This window comes from Chiloscyllium punctatum, chromosome 34 (assembly GCF_047496795.1).
Source record: "Chiloscyllium punctatum isolate Juve2018m chromosome 34, sChiPun1.3, whole genome shotgun sequence".
Lineage (NCBI taxonomy): Eukaryota > Metazoa > Chordata > Chondrichthyes > Orectolobiformes > Hemiscylliidae > Chiloscyllium > Chiloscyllium punctatum.
Window position 1 is genome coordinate 17747734 of NC_092772.1, and position 6479 is coordinate 17754212.

Below are 6479 nucleotides of genomic sequence, written 5' to 3' on the forward strand. Positions count from 1 at the left end.
CACCCACTCTCTCTGTCCCCCTCTCCCTGCCACCTCTCACTCTGCCCCCTCTCTCTCACTCTCCCCACCTCCCCCTCTCTCTGTCCCCCACTCTCCTCTGTCCCCTTCTCTGTCTGTCACCCTCTCAATCTCTCCCCCTCCGTCTGCCCCCTCTCTCTCTGTCCCCCTCTCTTTCTGACCCCCCCTCTCTCTCTGCCCCTCTCTATCTGTCCCCCTCTCTTTGTCACTCTTCTCTCTGTCCCCCCCTCGCTTTGTCCCCCTCTCTCTGCCCCTCTCTCTCTGTTCCCCACTCTCTCTCTCCCCCTCTCTCTGCCCCTCTCTCTCTCTCTGCCCTCCACTCTCTCGGTCCACCTCTCTCTCTGTCCCCCTCTCTCTCTGTTATCCTCTCTCTGTCGCCATCTCTCTGTCGCCCTCTCTCTCTGTCCCCCTCTCTCTCTGTCCCCCTTCTCTCTCTCTGTCCCCTTCTCTCTCTGTTCCCTTCTCACGCTGTCCCCCACTCTCTCTGCCGCAATCTCTGTGACCCCCTCTCTCTGCCCCTCTCTCTCTGTCCTCCCTCTCTCTGTTCCCCATTCAGTCTGTCCCCCTCTCTGTCTTTCACCCTCTCTCTCTCCCCCTCTCTCTGTCCCCCTCTCTCGCCTCCGCCTCTCTATCTGTCCACTTCTCTCTCTGTCCCCTCTCTCTCACACGCCCTCTCTCTGTCCCACTCTCTCTCTGTTACCCTCCCTCTCTGTTCCCCTCTATCTGTCCCCCTCTCACTGTCCCCCTCTCTCTCTGCCCCCTCTCTCTCTACCCCCCTTACTCTCTCCTCCCCTCTCTCTGTCCCCTTTCTCTCTGGTCCCCACTCTCCCTGTCCCCCTCTCTCTGTGTCACCCTCTCTCTCTCTCCACCTCTCTCTGTCCCCCTCTCTCTCTCGCCCTCTCTCTGACACCCACTCTCTCTGTCCCTCTCTCCCTGCCACCTCTCTCTCTGCCCTCCTCTCTCTCCCCCCTCACTCCCCCTCTCTCTGTCCCCCACTCTCTCTGTCCCCCTCTCTTTCTGAACCCCTCTCTCTCTGTCCCTCTCTCTCTGTCCCCCTCTCTTTGTCACCCTTCTCTCTGTCCCCCCTCGCATTGTTCCCCCTCTCTCTGCCCCTCTCTCTCTGATCCCCACTCTCTCTCTCCCCCTCTCTCTCTCGCCCTCTCTCTGCCCCCCTCTCTCTGACCTCCTCTCTCTCTGTCCACTGCTCTCTCTGTCCCCCTCTCTCTCTGTCATCCTCTCTCTGTCGCCGTCTCTCTGTCGCCCTCTGTCTCTGTCCCCCTCTCTCTCTGTCCCCCTTCTCTCACTCTGTCCCCCTCTCTCTGTCCCCCTCTCTCTGTCCCCCTCTCTCTGTCCCCCCCTCTCTCTCTGTCCCCTCTCTCTCTGTCCCCTTCTCAATGTGTGCCCCATCTCTCTCTCTCCCTCTCTCTCTCTCTCCCCCTCTCTCTCTGTCCCCTTCTCAATGTGTGCCCCATCTCTCTCTCTCCCTCTCTCTCTCTCCCCCCTCTCTCTGTCCCCTCTCTCTCTGTCCCCTTCTCAATGTGTGCCCCATCTCTCTCTCTCCCTCTCTCTCTCTCCCCCTCTGTCTCTGTCCCCCCTCTCTCTGTCCCCCTTCTCTCTCTCTCTCCCTCTCTCTCTCTCCCCCACTCTCTCTGTCCCCTTCTCTCTCTGTTCCCTTCTCACTCTGCCCCCCACTATCTCTGCCCCCTTCTCTCTCTGTACCCCCCTCTCTCTCTCTCTCCCTCTCTCTGTCCCCCTCTCTTTCCTACCCCTCTCTGTCTAACCACTTCTCTCTGTGTCCCCCTCTCACTCGCCCTCTCTCTGTCCCCTCTCTCTCTGTCACCCTCTCTCTCTGTTCCCCTCTCTATCTCTCCCCCTCTCTCTGTCCCCCTCTCTCTCTCTGCCACCTCTCTCTCCCTACCTCCATGACTCTCTCTCCCCCTCTCTGTGTCCGCTTCTCTCTCTGTCCCCCTCTCTCTGGCCCCCACTCTCTCTGTCCCACTCTCCCTGCCACCTCTCTCCCTCTGCCCCCAATCTCTATCCCCCCCTCTCTCACCCTCTCTCTGTCCACCTCTTTCACTGTACCCCTCTCTCTCTGTCCCCTTCTCACTCTGTCCCCTTCTCTCTTTGTACCCCACTCTCTCTCCCCCCTCTGTCTGTTTCCCTCTCTCTCTGTCACCCTCTCTCTCTGTTCCCCTCTCTCTCTGCCCCTCTCTCTCTGTCCCCCTCTCTTTGTCATCCCTTCTCTCTGGACCCCCTCGCTTTGTCCCCCCTCTCTCTGTCCCCCCTCTATCTGCCCCTCTCTCTCTGTCCCCCTCTCTTTGTCATACCTTCTCTCTGGACCCCCTCGCTTTGTCCCCCCTCTCTCTGTCCCCTTCTCTCTCTGTCCCCCTTCTCTCTCTGTCCCCCTTCTCACTCTGTCCCTCACTCTCTCTGCCCCTTCTCTCTCTGTACCCCTCTCTCTCTCTCCCCCTCTCTCTCTGCCCCCCTCTCTCTCTGTCCCCCTCTCTCTCTCCCCCTCTCTCTGTCCCCCTCTCTTTCCTACCCCTCTCTCTCTAACCACTTCTCTCTGTCCCACTCTCTCTCCCTACCTCCATCACCCTCTCTCCCCCTCTCTCTGTCCGCTTCTGTCTCTGTCCCCCTCTCTCTCTCGCCCTCTCTCTGGCCCCCACTCTCTCTGTCCCACTCTCCCTGCCACCTCTCTCTCTGCCCCCACTATCTATCCCACCCTCTCTCCCCCTCTCTCTGTCCCCCTCTCTCACTCCCCCTCTCTCACTGTACCCCTCTCTCTCTGTCCCCTTCTCTCTCTGTCCCCCACTCTCTCTGTCCCCCTCTCTCTCTGTCACCCTCTGTCTCTGTCATCCTTTCTCTGTCACCATCTCTCTGTCGCCCTCTCTCTCTGTACCCTTCTCTCTCTCTGTCACCCCCTCTCTCTCTCCCTCTCTCTCTGTCCCCCTCTCTCTCTCCCTCTCTCTCTGTCCGTCTCTCTCTGTCCCCTTCTGTCTCTGTTCCCTTTTGACGCTGTCCCCCACTCTCTCTGTCCCCTTCTCTCTCTGTCACCCCCTCTCTCTCTCCCTCTCTCTCTGACCCCCTCTCTCTCTCCCTCTCTCTCTGTCCCCCTCTCTCTGTCCCCTTCTCTCTCTGTTCCCTTTTGACGCTGTCCCCCACCCTCTCTGTCCCCTTCTCTCTCTGTACCCCCTTTCTCTCTCCTCCTCTCTCTGTCCCCCTCTCTCTCACACGCCCTCTCTCTGTCCCCCCTCTCTCTCTGCCCTTCTCTCTCTGTCCCCCACTCTCTCTGTTCTCCTCTCTCTCTGTCACCCTCTCTCTCTCTGTTCCCCTCTCTCTCTCCCCCTCTCTCTGCCCCCTCTCTCTCTGTCCTCCTCTCTTTCTGACCCCCTCTCTCTCTGTCCCATTCTCTCTCTGTCCCCCCCTCTCTCTCTCGCCCTCTCTCTGACACCCACTCTCTCTGTCCCTCTCTCCCTGCCACCTCTCTCTCTGCCCTCCTCTCTCTCTCCCCCCCATCACTCCCCCTATCTCTGTCCCCCACTCTCTCTGTCCCCCTCTCTTTCTGAACCCCTCTCTCTGTCCCTCTCTCTCTGTCCCCCTCTCTTTGTCACCCTTCTCTCTGTCCCCCCTCGCTTTGTTCCCCTCTCTCTGCCCCTCTCTCTCTGCCCCCCTCTCTCTCTGCCCTCCTCTCTCTCTTGTCCACCTCTCTATCTGTCCCCCTCTCTCTCTGTCATCCTCTCTCTGTCGCCATCTCTCTGTCGCCCTCTCTATGTCCCCCTCTCTCTCTGTCCCCCTTCTCTCTGTCCCCTCTCTGTCTGTCCCCCCATCTCTCTGCCCCCCCTCTCTGTCCCTCTCTCTCTCTGTCCCCCCTCTCTCTGTCCCCTCTCTCTCTCTCTTCCCCCCCCTCTCTGTCATCCTCTCTCTGTCGCCCTCTCTCTGTCCCCTCTCTCTCTTTCCCCCTTCTCTCTCTCTGCCTCTCTGTCGCCCTCTCTCTCTGCCCTCCTCTCTCTCTGACCCCACTCACTCTGTCCCCTCTCTCTCTGTCACCCTCTCTCTCGTTCCCCCTCTCTCTGTCATCCTTTCTCTGTCGCCATCTCTCTGTCGCCCTGACTCTCTGTCTCCCTCTCTCTCTGCCCTCCTCTGTCTCTGTGACCTTCTCTCTCCGTCCCCCTCTCTCTCTGTCGCCCTCTCTCTCTGCCCTCCTCTCTCTCTGTGCCCTTCTCTCTCCGTCCCCCTCTCTCTCTGTCCCCTCTCTCTCTGTCCCCCCATCTCTCTGCCCCCCCCTCTCTGTCCCTCTCTCTCTACCCCCCCTCTCTCTGCCCCCTCTCTCTCTCTTTCCCATCCTCTCTCTGTCATCCTCTCTCTGTCGCCATCTCTCTGCCCCCTCTCTCTCTGCCCCTCTGTCTCTCTGTCCCCTCTCTTTGTCACCCCTCTGTCTGGCCCCGCTCTCTCTGCCCCCATGTCTCTGCCCCCCTCTCTCTGCCCCCCTCTCTCTCTGCTACCCTCTCTCTCTGTCCCCCTCTCTATCTCACCCCTCTCGCTGTCCCCATCTCTTTGTCCCCCTCTCTCTCTGTCCCCCGTCTCTCTGTCGCACTCTCTCTCTCCCCCCTCTCTTTGTCCCCCCTCTCTCTGTCCCCCCTCTCTCTGTCGCACTCACTCTGTCCCCTCTCCTTCTGTCACCCTCTCTCTCTCTTTCCCCCTCTCTCTCTCTGTCCCCCCTCTCTCTGTTCCCCGCCCTCTCTGTCCCCCCCTCTCTCTGTACCCCCTATCTCTGCCACCCTCTCTCTGCCCCCCTCTCTCTGCCCCCTCTCTCTGCCCCGTCTTTCTCTGCCCCGTCTTTCTCTGCCCCCACTCTCTCTGTCCCCCCTCTCTTTGTCACCCCCTCTCTCTGTCGCACTCTCTCTGAGCCCCTCTCTCTGCCACTTTCTCTCTGTCCCCTTCTCTTTCTGTCACCGTCTCTCTCTCTGCCCCCCTCTCCCTACCACTCTCAATCTCTCTCCCCCTCTCTCTGTCCCCTTCTCTCTTTGACCCCTACTCCCTCTGTCCCCCTCTCTCTCTGTCAGCCTCTCTCTCTCTCCACCTCTCTCTGTCCCCCTCTCTTTCTGTCCCCCCCTCTCTGATGCCCTCTATCTGACCCCTCCCTCTCTGCCCTCTTTCTCTGTCCCCCTCTCTCTCTGTCCCACCCGCTCTCTGTCCCCTCTCTCTCTGTCCTCCCCTCTCTCTGTTCCCCTCCCCCTCTGTTCCCCTCTCTTTGTCACCCCTCTCTCTGTCCCCCTCTCTTTTTCCCCCTCTCTCTCTGTTCCCCCCCTCAGTCGCACTCTCTCTGACCCTCTCTCTCTGCCCCACTCTCTGTCCCCCTCGCTCTCTCTCCCCCTCTCTCTCGCCCTCTCTCTGTCCTCCACTCCCTCTCCCTCTCTCTCTGTCCCTCTCTCTCTCTGTCCCCTTCTCTCTCTGTTCCCTTCTCACTCTGTCCCCCACTCTCTCTGTCCCCTTCTCTCTCTGTACCTATCTCTCTCTCTCTTTCCCCTCTCTCTCTGCCCCTCTCTCTGTCCCCCTCGCTCTCTCTCCCCCTCTCTCTCGCCCTCTCTCTGTTCTCCACTCCCTCTCCCTCTCTCTCTGTCCCTCTCTCTCTCTGTCCCTCTCTCTCTCTGTCCCCTTCTCTCTCTGTTCCCTTCTCACTCTGTCCCCCACTCTCTCTGTCCCCCCCTCTCTCTGCCCCCTCTCTCTCTCTTTCCCATCCTCTCTCTGTCATCCTCTCTCTGTCGCCATCTCTCTGCCCCCTCTCTCTCTGCCCCTCTGTCTCTCTGTCCCCTCTCTTTGTCACCCCTCTGTCTGGCCCCGCTCTCTCTGCCCCCATGTCTCTGCCCCCCTCTCTCTGCCCCCCTCTCTCTCTGCTACCCTCTCTCTCTGTCCCCCTCTCTATCTCACCCCTCTCGCTGTCCCCATCTCTTTGTCCCCCTCTCTCTCTGTCCCCCGTCTCTCTGTCGCACTCTCTCTCTCCCCCCTCTCTTTGTCCCCCCTCTCTCTGTCCCCCCTCTCTCTGTCGCACTCACTCTGTCCCCTCTCCTTCTGTCACCCTCTCTCTCTCTTTCCCCCTCTCTCTCTCTGTCCCCCCTCTCTCTGTTCCCCGCCCTCTCTGTCCCCCCCTCTCTCTGTACCCCCTATCTCTGCCACCCTCTCTCTGCCCCCCTCTCTCTGCCCCCTCTCTCTGCCCCGTCTTTCTCTGCCCCGTCTTTCTCTGCCCCCACTCTCTCTGTCCCCCCTCTCTTTGTCACCCCCTCTCTCTGTCGCACTCTCTCTGAGCCCCTCTCTCTGCCACTTTCTCTCTGTCCCCTTCTCTTTCTGTCACCGTCTCTCTCTCTGCCCCCCTCTCCCTACCACTCTCAATCTCTCTCCCCCTCTCTCTGTCCCCTTCTCTCTTTGACCCCTACTCCCTCTGTCCCCCTCTCTCTCTGTCA